Source organism: Equus przewalskii, chromosome 17, assembly GCF_037783145.1.
Source record: "Equus przewalskii isolate Varuska chromosome 17, EquPr2, whole genome shotgun sequence".
NCBI classification, from domain to species: Eukaryota; Metazoa; Chordata; class Mammalia; order Perissodactyla; family Equidae; genus Equus; species Equus przewalskii.
Genome location: NC_091847.1, coordinates 3,498,315 through 3,521,573, shown reverse-complemented (window position 1 = coordinate 3,521,573; position 23,259 = coordinate 3,498,315). Strand labels below are relative to the sequence as shown.

The 23,259-nt window shown below is 47.0% G+C and overlaps 2 long non-coding RNA genes across 2 annotated transcripts; one reads left to right on the top strand and one right to left on the bottom strand.

Annotated features, from left to right (window-relative positions):
* The first annotated feature begins 102 nt into the window (after positions 1-102).
* Positions 103-14,358, top strand: LOC139076598 (uncharacterized). Its single transcript, XR_011528333.1, has 3 exons — positions 103-942; positions 1,965-2,078; positions 14,163-14,358. It is a non-coding gene; the product is annotated as an uncharacterized lncRNA (long non-coding RNA).
* On the bottom strand, positions 14,135-17,510 carry LOC139076599 (uncharacterized). The gene is made up of 4 exons (XR_011528334.1): positions 17,416-17,510; positions 17,072-17,170; positions 14,827-14,931; positions 14,135-14,305 (listed from the first exon to the last, which is right to left on the bottom strand). It is a non-coding gene; the product is annotated as an uncharacterized lncRNA (long non-coding RNA).
* Positions 17,511-23,259: the final 5,749 nt, after the last annotated feature.

The window sequence follows — 23,259 nt, the reverse complement described above, 5'->3', positions numbered from 1 at the left end:
CGGCCTGGAGCACCGCGCGGAGGCCGAGGGGAGCGTGTCCGCGCCTGCGCAGTGGCTGGCTGCGCCCTTGCGCTTCGGTCGCCGCGCCAGCTCGGTGGTGCGGGGATTCCCAGCGCGGGCTCAGCCCCTGGCCGGCCCCGCCCTTGGCTCCGCGCAGCCGGCTCCGGGCCCCTGCGCCGCTCACGCGCACGCGCACCGTGATCCTCCAGCGTCTGCGGCAGTCTTCGGCGCCGAGGCTCCGAGCAGGTCTTCCGAAGGGTGTCCCGTGGGGCGTCCAGATGCCGAGCGGCGAGCAAGGGGTGGCTACGGCCCACTCCGAGCCCGTGGCAAGGCGTTTGCAGGCGAAAAGCCATCTGCCTCTTAATTTGTGGATCTCGTTTCAGAATTTCTTTTCTAAAGGACATTGAAATTATTGTCGGCTTGTCACCGAAGCGTAAACCTCCTGCCTGGAGATTGGCCTTCTGAGCTTTACAGGTGTTCTCTGTTTAGTTCTTACCTCCATTCTAGGTGGGCCCAGCAGGTCTTACTTTCCCAGTTTAGCCGATTTGGAAACCTCGGCCCAGGGAGGGGAGTTCACACTCCACCCCCGGATCTAGGGCAGAGTCTAAAACCCGATTCTCTTCCACGGAATCCTTCCTTCGGCCCCCGTCGCCCACAGGATAAAGTACGAGCTCGTCGCGCTCGCGTTGGAGGTCCTCCGTGTTGTGACTAACCTGCATTGCGATTGCCTTTAACCAGTCCTACTCTTATCCAGAAAGCGTCTTTCCCGCCCCATCTCCTCTTTCCGTCAATACCCCTTAGAACTTCCCGTACCATTTTTTCTCTCATTCAATGGCTGCTTGGTTTCTTGGTACATTTTATGGATCCCACTCCCTGCCTGCCTGTTCCAGACCACAACAGTTGAAATGCGAGAGATGGAAGCGGCACCCACCGGGCCCAAAGGTAAGCAACTGCCCTAACTGAGGTGCCCTAGCGGGTCAGGGAAGCTGGCATCCGTGGGGCAGGAACTGAGGGAGAGAGTGTCGTGTAATAACAAAAGACCTGGGTCCCTTTCCTGGAATTTTTATTGCAGACCCATTAGCAGAGATGTCAAAGGTGCCGGAAGGAAGATGTTCATTGACAGGTGTTTGTAGTGGTTAAAGCCTAAAAACAGCCCGAGTGACCATCAGGCTGAGCTGATAAATAACAGTTCATCTGCTCTGCAAAGAATTAGGCAGCCAACACGAAAAAGGGCCAATACCGAAGGACCACAAAAATAGAGAGCTAAATAGAAAATCAGTTTGCTCCCACCAGTTTAAAAAGTGGAAGATGTTTAAGTTTATATACACATAAAATCAAGGTCTTTTTTTCTTCTTCTCCCCAAAGCCCCCCAGTACATAGCTGTACATTCTAGTTGTAGGTCCTTCTGGCTTTGCCATGTGGGATGCCGCCTCAGCATGGCCTGATGAGCGGTGCCATGTCTGTGCCCAGGATCCAAACCTTCGAAACCCTGGGCTGCCGAAGTGGAGCACTGGAACCTAATCACTTGGCCACAGGGCTGGCCCCTAAAATCAAGCTCTTTAAGATTCCTTTGGGTTCTAATGTTCTAAGTCTGGTATGCCACAGAAAGGAGAACCTCAATATCCTTGAGGGAGGGATTGGTTTTCACAGTTCCTGGCCTGACCACATAGCAGGCATTCAATAAATGCTTGTTTACTAGGTAATATAGAGATGGATTTTTCTTCATAGCTCTGCTCACTCCTTCCCTTCCTTCGCTCACCTACCATACCAGGGACTTCATTCATGCTGGTTCCTTAGAAACACCCACAGGTATAGTAATAATATTGTCTTTTTTTTCCTCCATTCGCTTTTTACATTGGTGACCTTTCCTCTTGCTTACACATTAAATCTCTAGCATCCTTGGTTATTTCAGTATATATGATTACAAATTAGTGACCTTGGGATTTTTCTCTTTCTTGATGAAGCCTTCATTCAACAGATATGTTTTGCCTTCCTACTCTGTGCCTGGGATTGCAATGATAAAGTGGTAGACCCCATCACCTCCCCGGAACTCAGAATCTTGTGAGGAGGGCAGACTGGTAAGTGGATCATTATAATACCAAGTGACTTGTCCTGCAGCAGGGATGTGTATGAGGTGCCACAGCAGCAGAGAGGAAGATGTCACAGGTGTGCTCAAGGAATGAGGGAGGACTTAGAGAGGAGGTATGGTTTGTTAATTTTCTAATGCTGCATAACAGACTTCTACAGACGCGGTGGCTTAAAACAACTCCTATCTGTTAGCTCACAGGTCAGAAGTTTGCACAGCAACATGGCTGGGTTCTCTATTCGATATCACAAGGCTGCAGTCAAGCTGGCAGCTGGGCTGGGTTCTCATTTGGAGGCCTGGGAAAGGTCTGCTTCCAGCCCCATTCTTGTTGGCAGAATTCAGTTCCTTGTGGTTGTAGGGTTGAGGTCCCCATTTCCTTGCAGGCAGTCAGCCAGGGCCTGCTGTCAGCTTCTAGAGCCTTCCGGCATTCCTCAAAGCCAACAACAGAGAATTTCTTGCACATCAGATACCCCTCACACATGAATCTCTGTCTAACTTCCTCTTCTGCTCCCAGCCAGAACAAAGCTCTCTGCCTTTAAAGAGTTCATATGATTAAATCAGGCCCACTCAGATCATCTTCAAGTCAACTGTGTTGTACAATATAACCTAATCACAGGAGTGCAACTCACTGCATTCCCAGTACCCAGGGCTATGCAGGCCATGTCTAGCAGCAGGCAGGGCTCTTCCGCCTACCACACACGGTCAGCGGAAACTTCAGTCAGGGCTAGTGATTTGCTGAGAGAAATGAGGATGGAGGAGCGGGCACTGCAGGCAGGAGGAAGCAAGTGTGCACAGTTTGGAAGCGTAGGAAAACATGCCCTGTCCTGGGAATAGCAAGAGTTGCTAGCTTCAGGGTATTGGGAGGGATGCCGGGAGGGGGCAAAGCCAGAGAAGGAAGAGAGCAACCAGGAGATCTGGAAGGAAGAGTGTGGAAGCAGGCTGAAAACCTTGAGTGAGGAGATGAAGTCCGGAGCCCAGCAGTGGCTGTGAAAGGGCTAGGAGCACTGTCAGTTGGGATGCCTTCAGCTGCAAGGAACGGGACACCTCACCCAAAACGGCTTAAACACTAAAGTGTATTTTCTCACATAACAAAACTCCAATAGATGGGTCCAGAGGTGTTGAGAGCTGTGAATGGTCATCTCTGCAGTCAGAAGATACCTCAGCTCCAAAATATGACCTCCCACACAGGAAGGAGAAGGATTCATCTCTCTCTCTCTCTCTCTCTCTCTCTCTCTCTCTCTCTCTCTCTCTCTCTCTCTCTGTAATAAACTTTTAATGAACAGTTTTAGACTTACAGAAAAATTCAGACAGTGGTACAGAGAGTTCCCATACACCCCACATCCAATTTCCCCTACTATTAATATCTTACATTAGTATGGTACGTTTGTCACAATTAACCAATACTGATATGTTACTATTACCTCAAGTCCATACTTTATTCAGATTTCCTTAGTTTTTACCTAATGTCCTGTTTCTGTCCCAGGATCCCATCCAGGACCCCACATTACAGTTAGTCCTCATATCTCCTTATGCGCCTCTTGCTGGGACTTCCCTTGTTTTTGATGACCTTGACATTTGTGAGGAGCACTGTCAGGTATCTTGTAGACTATTCCTCCACTGTGGTTTGTCTGATATTTTTCTCATGATTAGACTGGGGTTATAGGTTTTGGGGATGAAGATCACAGGGGTAAAGTGTCATTGTCACCACAGCCTACCAAAGGTACATACTGTCAACATGAATTATGACTGTCGAAGTTGACCTCGATTGCCTTTTGAGGTATCGTTTGTCAGGTTGCTCCCCTCCCTTTCCCCCTTTCCGTACTCTACTCTTTGCACAGTCACTGTGCTCGCACCCAAGGAGTTATGCTCCACTGCAGATACTCTGTAGGGGATCTAAGAAATTCCTTGGAATTCTTCTGCATGGGAAATTTGTCTCTTGTTCAATTACTTATGCCATTATTTATTTAAATTAATATCAACTCAGATATTGGTTTTATAGTTTGGGTTGTAATCCAACACTACATTATTTATTTTCTTGCTCAAATTTTTCCAGGTTTGGCCATTAGGAGCTCCTTCCATTGATTCCTGTGACCCTTTGACATACCCCCATCATTGTGGGGTTTTAATTTTTTAAAATTTTTTGAGCACTTCCTTACTTTCTGGCATCATCAGATACCAGATTCGTCTTGAATATTTCCTGCCCGAATCCTAGAATCAGCCACTTCTCCACGGGACCCTGTTTCCTTTTATTGGAGGATGACATTAGAAACCAAAGTCTGAGGCTAGGTGTGCTTGGGATTCTCTTTTCCTTGAGGACAATCTCACATCAGCCTCCCAGAAGACCTCCCCTTTTGATTTTGCAGCCAAGTCTGCTACTGGTGCCCCCAAGTTCATTTTTCTCTTTCCACAGTAATCAAATGTTAGCTGAGCATATAGGTCCCCCATAATAGAGTTCATTTCCCAGCCTCCCTTGCAGCTAAATGGGGCTATGTGACCAAGCACTGGCAAAGGGAGTGTCAGTGGAGGTGTCAGTCGAAGAACCTTCCTTGAGAGACCCTTGCTCAAGGGACCACTGCTTTTGCGCCTCTGTCTTCATCCTTTCCTCCATCCTGAAACACCTACAGGCCATCTTGAAGAGTGAGGACAGGGGGCCACACAGGAATGGTGGAGCTGGAAGCAGAACCCCCTTCCCCGTCTGGACCACTTTCTTCTGTACTTTCACATGAGAGAGGGCTAAGTGTCACTGGTAGCTAAACCTACTCCTAATAGCATCACATTGGCTGGAGCTGGGCCACATGCCTGTGCCTGCGAAGGATCAGCGTTACCGTGATGGGTTCAGCCCAGAGGAAATTTGCCCCGGGGCTGGGCACACTACCAGGCCATGTCTGGACAGAAATCCAGGTCAGGTTATGAGGGAGCTGAGGGGTGGATGGCTGTTGTGAAGCAGCCAACAGCCTCTGCCCTGAGAAATGCATGGAGTCAGGACTTGGGGAGCTGGAGCGGGACCTCTTAGGCATTCCATGTGCTGTACAAGGACCTGTGGAAAGTCTGTTATTGTTATCCCCAAGGTGGTGGGGTGGAAACTCACTTTGCTGTTTCAAAAAACAAAACATTAATAAGGTAAGTCCTCTGATAAAAAGTCCACAGTGCTTCCGCAACCAAAGAAAAGGCATTTCTGGGATTTCTGCTGTTTGGAATTGCCTCAGAAGTTTTCTGAGCATGGAAAGAGGCCATATGAATAGATTTCTAACAGAGGATTGTCTTGAATCTTCTATGATCTTGATCATCTCTAATTCTTTCGTTTATCAGTCGCTAGTACGTATATTTTTTTAAATTGTTTGTTACATATTCTCATTGTATTATACATATTAATATTAGAAAATGTGGAAAACACAAGAACAACATCCCTCCTTCCTTCTGTAGCTCTGTTGCCATCCAGTCTTTTCTGTCTGTGTGGATCTTTGTTGTACTGGTGTTTTTTATTTTTAGATATTCAATAGTTGTGATCATCCTCTACATGCAATTGTGTATCCTGCTTTTTTCACTTACACAGCATAAGTTGTTTTGCTTTATCTTCCCTCATACTTACAAACATAAATTTGAGTAGCTTGTATCTATACTTAAAATTTTAACTTTATTCTAATTTCTTTTTAATGAAAGATGTTCACAAAAGGGATATAGAGCTAATGACGGCTTCTTGGCTGCTGGGGAACACAGTAGAGAGATTTCCTTTTGCCTTAGTGTTTGAGGGAGAATGAGCAAGCCCACGTGGGATAGCAATGCTCACTTCACTCTGAGAAGTGCGACGCATGCAGGGGAGGAATGGCCCCTTCTCATTTCCTTAGCCCTTGTCCCAGCAGGAGCTGATTCTGCTCACTTCCATGATACAATGCAAAAGGAAGATTATAGATTGCTGTTGGGGGAGAACTTCCTATTTTGGAAAAAGACCCACACGTGCTTAAATCATATGGGTTATCTGAATTAGTGCATTCTAAGACTTATAGTAAAAGATATGCTTTTAAAACATCAAATTGTTAACAGTAATAACCTGTTTTTTAGAAGTTGGCCGTTTGCTTGGGCCCTCCTGGCGGTCTCCGCCACTGCAGCATCCCCGTCATAGTCCGCTCCTAGCTTCTGATTTCTGTGTCTTGACAGCAAAACGAGAATAATCTTTTCTTCCTTTTCTCCTGTTTATATTGTCTTCTTATTCTCTTCCTCTTCCCTTTTTTCCTTCTGTCTCTTCCTCTCTCTTTAATTTACCATGTTTTATTAGTTATCTTTCACAAACATCCTGAGAAGTAGGTCAGTGGGATTATTTTTATTTGCATATGAGGAAAAAGTGGCAGAGAAAGATTGGGTTGCTGTCACCAGGCTCCTGGGACACCTCATGGAGCGGCCCTGCACAGGGGTCCATCTGGCCAGCCCTCCCTGCTGCCCGATGTCTCACGGTCTCTCCCTAATGCTCTGTCCCAGAGCCTCTCCCTGGTGGCCAAATGCCTACGCCACCACTCCCTGCCTTGTGCGTCTCCCACCTCTCCCAGCACCCCAGGTGCTCTACCCTTCAGGTTCAGCCTTGTCATTCTTGAAACCACTGGCTTCCTTCACTCCAAGCCCTCCCAGCCTCGTCTCAGAGCTGGTTTGCAGGACCCTAAGCCCCTCAGGGCGCCATCCAGTGGGCTGACACCAGCAGAGACGGGTAAAGAGTTAGTGATCTTCATCCTTAAGGCTCATCATACTCCTCAACCCAGTGTCATGTAGCTCCTTCTGCAGCTGGTTCCTACAAGTCAAGTCACAAGGGTTGGCGTCCTTTCTTCATCTGAAGGCCTGGTTCTCCATCATGCCTGCCCTGGCGGAAGCTGGCAGGGCCAGCTTCAGTGTTCTGCGAGGCAGCAGTGCTACTGACCCCGTGGCCCCTTCACACAGCAGAGGCTGCTCACACCGTCTCAGACAGTGAGGCCTGTGCCCTCAAATCAGCAGCCACCTTGCCATGGCCAGGCTGAACCAGGAAGAACACTAAAGTTAGCAGAGGCCAGTGTCTCTCTTCTCAGCCTGGCTCACTCAGCGTCCTCATCTGGAAGACAGAAAAAAAAAAAGGCATTCTGCCCCAGGATTGCAGTGAGCACCGATAGGATAAGCCATGTGAAAGCCATTAGAGACAGATAGCACTTGTCCCCCCACCGTGCCCACAAGAGGCCCAGCGCTGCCCCTCCCCTAGTCAGCGGTGGAGCCAGCAGGTCCTTCAGAACGGAGGGTGCCTGAACACCACCAGAAGGCACAGTTATTTTCAGGGAGACCAACTCTGAGATCGTGGCCCCATGTGAGTCACCATCCCTGGAGTTCACTCGGATGATGAGGCTCTTTATGAGCCAGCTGGCCAGTTAGGCTTCGGCACAGCGCAGGGTCTGTGCCAGGAGAAATCTGTGCAGTTTTCTGTTGCAGTGGGAGAGAATCTGCCATCTGGAGCCCCTGAGACCGCTTTTCCCCTGCCACGCCTGCCCCTACTCTCCCTGACCCTCCACCGCCATCCTTGCAAACCAGCCTCTCACGTCCTCTTCCCCAGAAGTAATTCACACCAAAGCAAGAAGAGCTCAAAGATGTGACCCCCCCCCCAGGAGGTTTATAAATGTATCAGGTTTGTAGAGATATTTCTGAGCCGAGAAACTGCGCTGCCTGGTTGGCCTAGTCTAGGTTCACCCACCCAGTGAACCCAGCGCTTATTAAAGCTTCCCTTCCGGGCCGAGGCGAGGTTTTCCTAAGCCCTTCCTTACAAGTCCGGTCTCATGCCCTTGCCTTTCACCTAACCTGCTGCCTTCAAACCCTGTAGCCTGAGGGGGCCTCGGAGTCAGACAGCCCAGGAACTACGAGTATATCTAGAGCCCCAGTCTTGGTTTCTGACTGCCATTCTCCACTGAAAGAGACCAGGGCTGGTGCAGAAGTACAAGAGCCTGGACCATCTTACACTGAGTAAGGAAGTGCTCAGAAAGTCACGGGGGCATGTTAAAAGGACACAGGAGTCAGCCTAAAGGGACTGCCTCTGGCCAAATCAGGGACGTGTTGAACATTAAAACAATGGTAGTAGTGGATTATATCCCATATAATAAAATAACTCAGGAAGTATACTGATAGAAGCATACATGAGGAAGAAGGGAAAGCTCTTCCTGACGGAAGAATGCCAGCTAGCAAATGAAAAAGGAATGGTGGAGTTGGGAAATTCAAAATGCATATTCACACCAGTGGGTGAAAGCTTGATGAGGAACAGGAAGCAGTAGCCCCCTTATCCGCAGTTTCACTTTCTCGGGTTTCAGTTACCGTGGCCAACTGTGATCTGAAAATATTAAATGGAAAATTCCACAAATAAACAATTCATAAATTTTAAAGTGCAAGCTGTGCTGAGTAGCACGATGAAATCTCACCCCATCCCAACCCGACATGATTCACCCCTTCGTCCAGTGGATCCACGCTGTATGTGCTACCTGTCTGCTAGTCACTTAGTATCCATCTCAGTTATCAGATCAACTGTCTCGGTATCGCAGTGCTTCTGTTCAAGTAACCCATATTTTACTTAATACCACCCCCAAAGCACAAGAGTAGTGATGCTGGCAATTTGGATATGCCAAAGAGAAGCCATAAAGTGCTTTCTTTTAGACATTCCATGTACATGGATTGGAAGAATAAACATAGTTAAAATGTCCATTCTACCTAAAGCAATCTACAGATTCAACGCCATCCCAATCAGAATCCCAATGACATTCTTTACAGAATTAGAACAAAGAATCCTAAAATTCATATGGGGCAACAAAAGACCCCGAATTTCTAAAGCAATCCTGAGAAAAAAGAACAAAACGGGAGGCATCACAATCCCTGACTTCAAAACATACTACAAAGCTACAGTAATCAAAACAGCATGGTACTGGTACAAAAACAAGTGCACAGATCAATGGAACAAAATTGAAAGCCCAGAAATAAAACCACACATCTATGGACAGCTTATCTTTGACAAAGGAGCTGAGGGCATACAATGGAGAAAAGAAAGTCTTTTCAACAAATGGTGCTGGGAAAACTGGAAAGCCACATGTAAAAGAATGAAAATTGACCATTCTTTTTCACCACTCACCAAAATAAACTCAAAATGGATCAGAGACCTAAAGGTGAGACCTGAAACCATAAGGCTTCTGGAAGAAAACGTAGGCAGTACACTCTTTGACATCAGTATTAAAAGGATCTTTTCGGACACCATGCCTTCTCAGAGAAGGGAAACAATAGAAAGAATAAACAAATGGGACTTCATCAGATTAAAGAGCTTCTTCAAGGCAAATGAAAACAGGATTGAAGCAAAAAAACAACCCACTAACTGGGAAAAAATATTTGCAAGTCATATATCTGACAAAGGCTTAATATCCTTAATATATAAAGAACTCTCGCAACTCAATCACAAAACATCAAACAACCCAATCAAAAAATGGGCTGGAGACATGAACAGACATTTCTCCAAAGAAGATATACTGATGGCCAATAGGCACATGAAAAGATGCTCATCATCGCTGATCATCAGGGAAATGCAAATCAAAACTACACTAAGATATCACCTTACACCCGTTAGAATGACAAAAATATCTAAAACTAATAGCAACAAATGTTGGAGAGGTTACGGAGAAAAAGGAACCCTCATACACTGCTGGTGGGAATGCAAACTGGTGCAGCCACTATGGAAAACAGTATGGAGATTCCTCAAAAAACTAAAAATAGAACTACCATACGATCCAGCCATCCCACTACTGGGTATTTATCCAAAGAGCCTGAAGTCAGCAATCCCAAAAGTCCTGTGCACCCCAATGTTTATTGCAGCACTGTTTACAATAGCCAAGACCTGGAAGCAACCTAAGTGCCCATCAACAGACGAATGGATAAAGAAGATGTGGTACATATATACAATGGAATACTACTCAGCTGCAAAACAGAACAAAATCATTCCATTTGCAATAACATGGATGGACCTTGAGAGAATTATGTTAAGTGAAATAAGTCAGCAAGAGAAAGATAATCTGTGTATGACTCCACTCATATGAGGAATTTAAAACTATGGACCAAGAACAGTTTAGTGGATACCAGGGGAAAGGTGGGGTAGGGGGTGGGCACAAAGGGTGAAGTGGTGCACCTACAACATGACTGACAAACGTTAATGTACAATTGAAATTTCACAAGATTGTAACCTATCAACTCAATTTAAAAAAAACCTGGAAAAAAAAAGTGCTTTCTTTCAGTGAAAAGGTAAAAGTTCTCAACTTAAGGAAAGAACATCGTATGCTGAGGTTGCTAAGATCTGTGGTAAATTTTATAACAATATATTGTTATAATTGTTCTATTTTATTATTAGTTATTGTTGTTAATCTCTTACTGTGCCTAATTTGCAAATCAACCTTTATCATAGGTATGTATATATAGGAAAAAACATAGTACATATAGGGTTCAGCACTATCCACGGTTTCAGGCATCCCCTGGGGGTCTTGGAATGCATCCATCGTGGATAAGGGGAGACTACTATGCATACTCTGCAAGTCTCTCCTCTCGAGTTACTCGTTACACAGGGAAAATGGTACCTTACAGTGGGGAAACCTTGCTAACACCACCTTTACAAAACAAAACAAAACAAATGAGAACCCTGCAGCCCCGCCCCTTAAGCTTCCTGAAGTCACTGCTGAAATGCCCTCAAAGAGTGACCTCTGTCCCTGTGCACATGCTGTGCTCAGCAGCTTGTGCTCAGTGTCAGTCTATTTATGCAAGCTGTCAACCCGAACACAGCTGAATTCAGCCGATGTACACAGTACTATAGTAATTACTGACCAAAGGAGTACTTTCAACTCAAAAATGTACTCAAATATTTCCTCTGGGTGACCACCTGGCATAGAGGTCAGACTTGGCTTTGAATTTCTGCCAAGCTGTGTGAGCTCAGGCAAGCTGCTTAACCTCTCTGAGCTTCGATCTTTCATCTATAAAATGGAGATGATGATAATACCTATTGAATGAACCAACAATTCCACTCCTAGGTATTTCCTCAAGAGAAATGAAAACACATGTCCACACAAAGACTTGTACCTCATAGCTGCTTTTTTCATAATAGCCCCAAACTGGAAAACAACCCAAATATTCATCAACTAATTAGCAAAGAAAGGAACAAACCAATGATAACATGAATGAATTTCAAAAGCATTATGCTAAGCGAAAGAAGCCAGACAAGAAAACTAACGTATTATATGATCCCATTTACATGAAAGCCTCGAAAAGGTAAAACTCGTGGTGAGTAGTTGCCAGGAGCCAAGGGTAAGGGACTGTCTACAGAGGGGTGATGGCAACATTCTATGTCACGAACATTGCAACGGTGGTTGCAAGATTGTATACTTTTGTCAAAACTCATCAAATTGTACACGTAAAATTTGGTGAATTTTATTGCTGAGGAAAAAATAATACAATGTCCTTGTGAGGGTTAACGGGATGATAGATATGCAGCCCCAGGTCCGGTGCCTGAGCAGGAGAGGAGTCCTAAACGAACGGTTGTTACCCTGCGCGCAGTGGGTGCATGAGCCCCCCCCGTGTGCAAGCGGAGGCCCACTCCGGCAGCCGCCCTCAGGGCGTTGTGCAGCTAAACCGACTCACAGGTAAGCGAGGTGTGCAGGCTCAAGGAGAGGTGCCACGGGATCCTGTCGCCATCCTGAGGTTCCCAAAGCAGCAGGAGCTCCTCCCGTCCCTGGGCAGTGGGCACGTGCTCCCATGGCAGGAGCCTTCCTCCATCCTCCAAGGCCAGCTCTGAAGTCATGCCCCCACTCGGCGCGCCCACCCACCCGGAATGGTGACGTTCAGGGTGCTGTCTGCAGCCCACACTCCTGCCGCCCGCTCGGCGCAGCCTTGTCCCATTCATCGCCCAGGCAGACTCCACAGCCACCCTCGAGTCCACACTGCAGTCCGCATTCACTCGGGTCTGGAAGCGCTTCGCCTGAAGATCAAACCTTCTGTCCCAGGGGAAGCTGGAGGGAAGGCTGAGGAGCGGAGGGGAGAAGCAAGGAAAAGACCGCAGCACAAGCGCCCTGCGCCGCGGTCCAGCAAGGGATGGCATTGTATTTATGCATGTTGTGTCTTATTGCTTGGCAACCGGGTCTCAGCCTGCGTGCGGGCTGGGGAGGAGGGTCTCCATGTGGGAGCGGGCTGGGGTGACTCATCGCTGCGCACTCTGGCCCCTGGGACTAGGTTCACAGGCACATGTAGCTTCAGGCTGGGTGTGGGCCGTGGCTCGCCTTGCCGGGGGATCGCTGCCTGCCGCAGCGCCACCCTCCCAAAGGAACATGGGCCACAGAGAGTCACACCACCACTGGGCTCCTGTTTCTGCCCTCTGTGTAGCTTTGGGTGAGTCACTTAACCTCTCTGACCTCAGTCTCCTCATCTGTAAAAGGAGAATATGAGATCACATTAAGAGTGACTCCTTATTGGGGGCTTACAACAGCCTTTAAAGATTAACTCCTTCCTTCTCACCCCCTCCCCCCATTTGACAGTGAGGAGACTGTAGTTCGGGGCAAAGTTAACTAACTTTGCTAAAGTCACCTAATTTATACCTGGAACCCGGGTCTGTTGGTACACACCCGCGGATGTCTTTTCACGCTGACACCCCACCTCATGTGCTCAAGCGCATGGCCCACCTGAGGGGTGCGGGGATTGTGGTTCTGCAGGGCGCCCCTCGAGGACGAGGACGGAGCCCGGGGTGGGGGGCGGGGGGGAATTCGGCCTGCCGTCAGCGCCTGGCCGGCCACCTTCATGCCTCAGCCTGCCTGCTCCCGCTGTCGCTTCCGGCGCTCCCTGGAGACCCCAGCTTCCCTTTTCACTGCCTGAGTCACCTCACAGGGTATCTCCCAAGCGCTGTGCGGTGTCAGATTTTGACTGCCAGTTTCCTTAAGGCCACAGGACTGTCCTGTTGGAGTCAGTGGAAAGGATACAAACCTGGCCATGTCACTCCCCTTCTGAGAGCACTTCAGTGGCTCCCACTGCCCATGGGGTGAAGTTTAAACTGTTGTGTGGCCAGGCAGACAAGGCTCCATCCTGGGGCCTGTGCGCCTCCAGCCCCTCCTTGTCATCCTCATGGCTCCCTGCTCTCCAGGCCCCAAGTCCTCAGGCAGCCCCAGCTCAGGAGCCCCTGGGGTCCTCCAGGCCTGCAGGCCTTGCAGGATGCCTCCTCCTCTCCTCCTCCTGCAGGCCTCCCCGCCAGGCTCTCCTGAGGCGCGGAGGCCCTCCCCAGCCTCACTGCCACTCAGGGAGGCAGGTCGTACCTTCCCCATCTGACAGGGGAGGAAACTGGGGCTCAGCAAGATGACTTTCCTAGGATTACACTCCCATCCTGCCAGACCTAGACCCCCAGGCTCCTCTCAGTACCCCCACTCCCAGCCTGTACATCTCTGTAACGGCAGGGTCCTCCATGGCGGCTTGTACATCTGCCCCTGGCAGATGAAAGCACTCTGAGGGCCAGGCCCTCACACCTCCATCTTGCAGGCCTCCTTCTGCCCGGCACCATCTGTGAGTATCTGCTGGGTAATGGTAAATGACAGATGAAGGACGAGACACTTACTGCATTTTAAACAGCCAAGGCCTTCCAACATCAGGAATTTGGGGCTGCTGAATAAGGGCAGAAATCTCTGGCTCAAGACCTTTAGCCAAATTTCATCCAGCTTTTGAGACTTTTTAAAAATCTACTCTTACTATTCAGACCTACTTCTCCCCAATAACTATAAAAATGCAGCACTGTTTTAAAGGTCATATGTCAACACATCCTGAAAAGCCCCAGCATTTTGGGCTCTCACTCCCCTTCTGAGGGCCTCACTTTCCCTGTTCACACAATAAGAGGTTGGCCCAGAGGGGTGTTTTTCTAACTGCAGGTCCTGCTGCGTTCATTAGTATGTTGTGAAATCAAACTAGCGGGTAATAGAAAATAGAAAGTGTCACACATAACAAGAATGAATATTGTGTTGTGAAATTTTGTTCAAGTTGAATATGAGTCTGTATGCTAGGACATGTTGTAAAATACATTTTTTTACTGTAGGTGACAATCAGGAGAGTTTGAAAGCGCCTCTCCCTCTGGCGCTCCCAAGGCCTTCATCATTCGAAACTGGAGTGCAGCTGGACCCCCATGCAAAGACCCATTTGGGGTGGGTGAACTCCACTGCAACAGTCCATCCATGTTGTCTTTCGGTTTGAGAAAAGGAAACAATAAATATAGATTTTGTTAAAGAAAAAAATAGCAAAGTAGATCTTTACTATCTTTAAAATAGACACTTATGGTTTAAAAAAAAAAATCACACAGTACTGATGCAAGGGAGAAAATACGTCGTCCTCTCCCTCCCAACTCGAGGCCCAGGCACACACCCCGGAGGCAAGCTGTGTGTGGAGCCCAGGGCACCGAGGGACGAGGGACAGTACTGCTCCGAACCCACCCTGTATGTGCATGGAGGCCGCACCTCACAGTGCTCCCAGCCGGACATGGGGCAGCCAGCCTGCCCTCCCTGCCTAGACCCCCTCCCCCAGCCATGCACAGCTTGCCCTGTGCCTTCCGGAGCTGCCCCAAGGCCAGCCCAGTTCTGCATTTTCATTTTATCAAGCTCAATCTGACTGTGCCTATATCTTCCTTTCTAAATACCATTCTCTAATGAAACAAACCAGGGCTTCTACAGAAACAGTTGATTCCAGGGCTGGTGCAGGGAAAGTACCAGAGGAGCCTGGAACATCTTGTGCTAGACAGTAAGGAAGTGCTCAAAGGATGATGGGGGCACGCAAAGGACACACGGACTCCCAGTAGCCAAACCTGGTACAATCTGCGCAAAAACAAATAAGTAATAATAATGGATTGTAATCTATAGAATGAAATACATATCCAAGAGTTCATACAGATATAAAGATAATGGAATAAATAAGTGGGGGAAAGAGAGCGCTCTTTTTTACAGTAGAATTCCAATTAATAAATGCAGAAAGAACAATGGAAATAGAAAAATCATCATTTGATTAAAAAACACAGTAAGAATTGTTGCAAGCAGGAATTATTGATGGATGGTAAAATGAGCGGGGAAAAGTATAAGAAACAGGATATTTACATGTCATAAAGCATCTCCCCACAGGATGTTTATTAACTACAAAAGAAAATAGTAACTTTACAGTGGAGAAACTTCAGGGAGATCCCACTCTAAGAGGTTCACGGCACCATGACCAGTAACCAGACACATCAACACTACCTCAGCAGGGCACAGCATCGCTTCCGCGGTATTCTTGCCCAAAATGCACAACCTCAATCTAGTAAGGAAAACACATCAGACAAACCCAAAGTGGGGAATGTCCTCCAAAATAACTGGCCAAAGTGTGGCAGTGATAAGGAAACACCAAGAAACCACCCCAGATTGGAGGAGACGAAGATGTGACAACTAAATGCCGTGTGGGATTCTGAATGGGATCCTGGACCAGAAACAGGATGTTAGGGGGACATTTGGCAAAATTGAAATAGGTCAGTAGATGAGTTAATAGTATTCTATCCTTGTTAATTTCCTGCCTTCGATCCTTGGACTGCGGTTATACCACATAACACTGGGGCAGTATGAGTGAAGGGTGCTAGATTAGCAACTTTTTTGTAAGTCTAGATTTTCAAAATAAAAAGACTGGGTGCTGGTAGACAGTGTCAGGAGGGGACAGTCTATAATTTTCAACCCAAGTTTTGACATGACCAGTTGTCAGGGCTGCCTGGAATCTTAAGAATTCTGAGGCCTCATCCACTCCCAGGGGGAGGTGCCGAGGCTGGTTGGAGAGTCTGGGGGAGAGAAGGGGCAGGAGCATGAGTGGGTACCGGACTGTTGCATTTGTTCCTGACACTTTTTTGTAGGCTTGAAATGTTTTTAAACAAACATTTTAAAGTCATTTATATGCCACAAAATTCAAACAGCACCAAAGTACAGTGAAAAGTCAGTACTCTTCGGACCCCCGCTTCCTCCCCTCCCCCACCCCAGGTAATCACAGTTAACAGGATTCATGCACACCAGGGACAAACACACAGGTCCGTGTATTTATCGCTCATTGAGGTTGGGGGCTCTGTCTTAGGTCAGAGGAAGTCAAGTGGAGTCACCGGGACTGAGAGGCAGGAAGCCCCTGGCAAGAAGTGAAGGAGGCCCTTTCCTGCCGCTGTGCTTTGTAGTGAAGAAAAGAAGAAACAGGCACGTCTGGATGACCTACTGATAGGTTGCAACCTGTTAGTAGGTCACAAAATCAATTTAGTGTTTCATGATCATCACTTTTAAAAAACAGAAATGGCATAGACAATGGCAAGAGTCCATCAGGTATAATAGGGGTGGATAGTTTGGTGAAACATTGTTGCCGTGTAAAATGTGTTTCTTACTGAAGGTTGAGGTTTTTTTAAAAAGTTTGAAAAACACTGCCTTAAACCACAACTATCATAAGGCTGGAACCTGGATCACCAAGACACTTTACCCCAGGCGGCAGACGATGGGGCATGTCACGTTCCTGGGAGTCACCAGGCAACACGTGTGCAGGCCAGAGCTCCTTGAGACTCTGTGTGAGGACTGGCCGGTTAGCGAGTAACCAGGAGCAACAAGCCCTCAGCTGGGAGCATGTGCCCCATGGGGACCCAGCCACACCACACACCGTAGGGCTCCCAGAGACAGTATGAGACAAACCTGGGTCCCCAGGCTGCAGCCGGGAGCGCCCTGCCCCAGAGCCCAGCAAGGTCAGCCCCACAGAGGGCGCTGGTGAGAAGGGCTGTCTTGCCAGTTGACAAACCCTGGGGTAGCTGAGAGGGCCTGGAAGGGCTCCTCAGGGTGGGAAGCCCACCCCAGCACGTGCTCTGCACAGGCAGAGCTGCCTCCGTAGCAGCCGGGGCCAGGGCACCCTGCGGAGGGCGGCAGCAAACCTTCTGAAGGGGACAGACGGTAGGCGGTTTAGGTTTGGGGGCCATACCGTCTCTCACAATGGCTCGACTCTGCTGTCGTTGTGCAAAGCAGCCGCGGACCTAGGCAACAAAGGAGCTTGCTGTTCCAGTAAAACTTTCCGTGGACACTGAAATTTGAATTTCATACAGTTTCCATTTGTTACAAAATATTCATCTTCTAATATTTTTCAACCATCAAAAAATGTAAAAACCACTCTTAGTTCCTGGGCTGAACAAAACCGTAAGTCGTGCTGGATGTGGCCTGCAGGCCACAGGGCGCAAACCCTGCTTTGGAAGTTGCCCTTCCTCCCCGGCCCCTCCCGCTCCTCTCCCTCCCGCTCCCGCGGCGGCCGGCGCGGCGGCGCTGACTCACCGGCTGACTCAGCGGGAGGCGCGCGGCCAGCAGACGCCGGCGGGGGCGGTGCCGGGCGGGGGCGCTGCGGGAGCCGGAGCGGGGAGGGGGGCGCGGCGGGGGCGGAGGCGGGGGCGGGAGTCGCGGCGGGAGCGGGGAGGGGGGCGCGGCGGCGGGGGCAGCGAGGCAGGAGCGGGGGCGGGGGGTCGCGGCGGGGGCGGGAGCGGGGCAGGAGCAGGGGCGGGGGTTCGCGGCGGGGGCGGGAGCGGGGGCGGGGGGTCGCGGCGGGGGCGGGAGCGGGGGTGGGGGATCGCGGCGGGGGCGGCAGCGGGGCAGGGGGCACGGCGAGGCGGGAACCTGGGCGCACCGCCGCCGCGGGAGCAGCCCCGCCGGCCGGGACCTCCGCGGAGCCGTGGGAGCGGCGCGGCGGCCTCGCGGGAGGCTGGACCCCGGAGGCCGGCGGCCCGGGACGCAGGGAGGGCCCAGGAGGGAGCCCCGTCTGCACGGGCCCGTGGGGCCGGTCCCCTGCCGGGAGAGGCCAGGCCCAGGGGCCGGTGTGGCCCCCTCTTCGCACGCCCCTCCTGGAACTCCAAGCACCGCCACCCCCGCCGCCTTCGCCCAGCGGTCCGGCCAGGCTGGCCTCCTCCACGAAGCCTGCCCAGAGGGCCTCCTCGGCGCTGGGGGAGGACTGGCCCAGAGGGAGCCGGGGGAGCCTCCGTCTTCGCACCTTCGCCGTTGCTCTCCGCCTGCCTGTTTTGCGTCTGACTTCAGCATCAGACTGTGAGCCCCTTGAGTGCGGCCATCGGCTCTTAGTGGGCTCCGCCTGTCGGGGCTTAAACAAGCCGCGGCAGAGGAGGGGGGAGAACACGCATTCGGGGGACCGACTTTAGAGATCCAGCCTGGGACACAGCCATACCAGATCCCAAACCCACTCATAGTGTAATATGCAAAAAATAGTTACACACGTCTTACACCATAATAGTATAATATGTAAAAATAATTATACGTATGCGTGTGTTACTTTAACGTAGAAATGTGAAAAAACAGTTGATTTGAAATCATATATATTAGAATTACACATATTAAAATATGAAAAAGGTGTTTATTTGAAATTATATATTCTGTAGTATTTAGTTTTCTGTTACATAAATGCTATTATTTAAACACAAGATTAGTAACAATGGCAAGAATAAATAGACTAATTAAACAAATAATATGTGTGAAAAATATAAAAATAGCTTTGGAGTGTTTTTCTGTCCTCTGATACAGCAATTTATTTTAACTCATTATTGGCTACTCAAATTTTGTATTAAGATACCTCCATGTAAAAGGGTGTATGATACTGCGTGATTCCAATTATATGTCATTCTGGAAATGGCAGAACCATGGAGACAGCAAAAAGATCAGCAGTTGCCAGAGGTTGCTGGGGGGGGGGGGAGGGGGGGGCAGTAGGGATGAATAGGGAAAGCACAGATGATTTTAGGCAGTGGAGATGCTCTGTATGATACCGTAATGATGGGTACAAGTCATTATACAGCTGTCCAAGCCCACAGAATATACAATACTAAGAGCGAACCCTAAGGTCAACTATGGACTTGGGGATTATAACAAGTGTACCACTGTGGTGGGAGATGTTGATAACTGGGGACACTACAGTGTGGCGGCAGGAAGTATGTGGGAAATCTCTGTACCTTCCCCTCCATTTTGCTGTGAACCTAAAACTGCTCTACAAAAATAAGGTTTTTTTAAAAAATAGAAACATACTTGTAAGACTTTTTAAAAGAATGTAAATACAACGGGACTAAACAGATGTTACCAACATTTAATAAAAAGCAACCATGACATTTCTCTTCTGTGATACAGAGGCTATTTTCACCTCTTTCTGTTTCGTCACCTGCAGCTTTAGGAAACACTTTTACGGATTGAGCAAACTGAATGTGGTCAAACGTAAAAGGCTTTCACTTGCAGCTCTGCTCCCACTAGGCCCACATTACACTGGTTCCCGCTGTCAGTCCCATGTGATGGCATCTCAATAGAATCGTCCAGGCCTGGGAGACTTAGCATCTTACTAACACAGCAAGTTTTTATACTTGTAGGGATTAGTTTCCAGCTCACCAAAGGTGTTCATCTACTTTGTATCTACAGGCTGGTTTGGTAGGCCAGCTGTTTGTCAGATGGCTCCTTCCCATCCATAAACTTGGCATGTAGGATATCCACGTCTAAAATGTCCATCCTTTTAAAACATTTCAAAGCACACTGGATGTCATAAGTTAAACCTCTCTCTCAGGGAAAATGGTTTTAAAGCACAGAGACATTTGAACTTGTGAAATTAAAGTTGGATTACAAATAAGTCCCAGTTTTAGTAAAGAAATGAGAGAGTTGTGTTTAAATTGGTTGTCCTTTTTTAGTGATATTTTGCTTTATTTCTCCCAGCCATTTTCCGTTATGTGAGTTTTTGTCACTACTACACATAACATTGAACAACTCAGGTGCAGTCAGTTCACCCTTTTTTAGGATCCTTCTGGCCTCTTCGCAGATCATCGAACAGTTCTGAAGGAAAAGTTTATAAATTTCTGTTTGACTACAATCCTTCGCTCCGTTCTCATTCTCAATATATTTCCAAATTAGAGAGGGACATTCTTCTTGTCCCACACTTGGCAAATGTGATTTTATGGCAGGCTGGCTTGTTCACATCTCTTCTACGACTGGCAGCAACGGCAGTCATCCCGCGGGCACCCACCGAAAGGAGACTAGCTCCTTTCATCTCCAGAAGGTCAAACATCTCATAAAGCGCTTTTGCATGTTTGGAGAAAACAGAAGTAACCGAACCTGTCACAATGCAAGCCTCAATACCGCAGGAAGGAAACCACACACCGTGAGCCGTGTGGTGTACAGGTGTGCAGGGCATCAGCAGGTAAGATCTTTTCATTTTCTTTGGTTAGAGTTCACAGACTGAACAGAATTTGCAAAACTTTACACATACACTCTCTGCCAGCTGTGCAGTCAGATGAGCAAAGTCTCCTTTGTGTTCAGATATCTACATTCTTTTATTTTTTCTGAAGTTTCATTAAAATCTTTGCAGAAATCAGGAAGATAATTTAAAACTCCATTTTTCCAATCAAAGTCCTTGAGTGGTAGGCAGACATTGTTTTATGGCCACAAGTTGACTCAGCATGTGGTACACTGTAGAAAGTGTAGTTGTTGGCACAATCTGACAGAATCAGCTCCACACTGTAACGGGCCAACACATCTGTGACCAACATGTCGTCTTTTGTTCACCCCTAGGATATGTCAGGTACAGCCTCTGAGTGAGGAAACGTAATTTCACTCAGTTTCAGAGAACAGTCAAAGGAGCGATATGTTCGTTCATGTGGTATGCACAGGCGAACTCGGTGGCTACTGTTTTCAACTGAGAATTGGTGTCTTTCAGGGAGACCAAAAAAAATCCTTTTGATTAATTTAGAAGCACTTGCCTGTCTCACTGGGGACTCATGAGAATCAGTTTCTACGTGTGCTTTCATATTCCTCTCTCCACCATGCCCAGTCCCAGATTCTTTCCTGCATATTGTGCAGTATGCTCTTTTTGATTATTTACTGTCCTAACCCAGTGTATGTGTTATTCCAGCTGTCATTAAAATAACACAGTCATTTAGCCTTCTAAATGACCACGATGTCTGGTTTATGCTGGCACTGGAATTGTAGTCATTCTCATTATCTGAACTCTTAAAAAACAGGGTCACAATATTCACCATGTTAAAAATTAAACTAGCACTGTCTTGATACAAAACACAACAGTTAATCCACAGGCCGCGTGGATGTTCATGCTCCAGATGACAGTGCACTTAAGTTGCATCATAGGAGTGGTGTAATGATGGATGATCCATTACTGTGTCGTGAACTGCAAATCATGGTTGTCATCCTTGGCAACAGAAACTAGGGAAAGTGCTGTGTCCATCTGGCACTAAAACCAGTGCTGTTTTCAGCCCCTCTTTTTGGGGTCAGCTTTGAGTTTTGTACCTTTCTCCTAACCTTCTGTACCCATCCCTGAAAACTGGGAGTTGTCTCATCCCAGGGAAGAGTTTACCAAATGTAGGACTTTCATTGCTAAAATCAGGATAGCCTCAGACAAGCTGGGATGGTGGTCATCCTAGCACACGCTTGTAGAATCATGAAATAATAAGTAAGTATGACCTCACTTACATGTGGAATCTAAAAATCTGAATTCATAGATTAAGAGAACAGATTGGTGATTGCCAGAGGTAGAGGATGGGGAGCGGGGAAAGTGGGTGAACGTGGTCAAAAGGTGCCAACTTGCAGTTATAAGATAAGTAAGTCCTGGGGATGGAACGTACAGCATGTTAATTATAGTTAACAATATTGTTTTATATATATGAAAGTTGTGAAGAGAGTAAATCTTAAAAGTTCTCATCACAAGAAAAAAAACCGTAGCTATGTGAGATGATGGATATTAACTAAGCTTGTGATAATCATTTTGCAATATATACATATATTAAATCAATATACACATATATCAACATACACAAATCAATATATACATATATCAAATTATGTTGTACACCTTAAACTAATACAATGTTATATGTTAATTGTATCTCGATAAAACTGACAAAAGGCCTCCATATGAAAAACTCTATTGTAATTCTATATACTAGCAACAAACAATTGTAAATTGAAATCTTTAAAATGCCATTTACAATAGCATTTTAAAAACATGCAGTAGGTAGGGATAAATTTAACAAAATATGTTCAAGACCTGTATACTGAAAACTACCAAACATTGGTGAGAGAAACTAACAAAGACCTAAATACATGGAGAGAAACACCATGCTAATAGATCAGAAGACTCAGTGTTAAGATGTCTCTTCTCCCCAGATTGTTCTGTAGAGTCAACTCAATCCTAATAAAAATCCCAGCAAGCACTGTTTTGTAGAAATTGACAAGCTGATATGTATAGAAGCCAAAATGTGTATAGAAATGCAAAAGACCTAGAATGGCCAAAATAATTTTGAAAAAGAACAAAGTTGGAGGCCTTACACTACCTCATTTCATGACTTACTGGAGGCTTATAACAGCAATTGGGCAATTAAGACAGATGATATGGGCACAGGATGAACAGATAGATCAACAGAACAGAAGAGAGTACAGCAGTAGACACATGCATGTATGGTCAATTGATTTCTGACAAAGTACCAAGGCAATTCCATGGCGGAAAGCTTAGTGTTTGCAAAAAGCGGTGCTGGAGCCACCATTCATATAGAAAAAATGAATCAACTCCTGCCTCACGCCATATATCAAAATTAATAAATCCAAAATGGGTTGGAGATCTAAATGTAAAAGCTAAAACTGTAAAGCTTCTAGAGGAAAACATAAGAGAAAATCTTTGTGACCTCGGGTGAGGCAAAAATTTCTTAGGTAGAACACAAAAACATGAACCATAAAAAATTATTGCTAATTGGATTTCATCAAAATTAAAAGCATTTGCTCATCAAAAGACACTTAAGAAATAAAAGACAAAGCGTAAGCTGAGAGAAAATTTTTGCCAAATACTTATGTAACAAAGGACTTGTTGCCAGAATATGTAAAAATTCTCAAAACTCAATTAAAAAAAAATAAGCCAAAGATTTAAACAGACACATCACCAAAGAAGATATACGAATGGCAAATAAGCACATGAAAAGATGCTTAACATCATTAGTGATTAGGAAAACGAAAATTAAAGCTACAACGAGATACTACCACACACTATTAGAATAGCTAAAAATCGAAAAAAATAATAATTTATAAATAAATAATATAAAAAAATAATAAAGCACCAAGTACTGGAGAAGACACAGAGCCACTGGA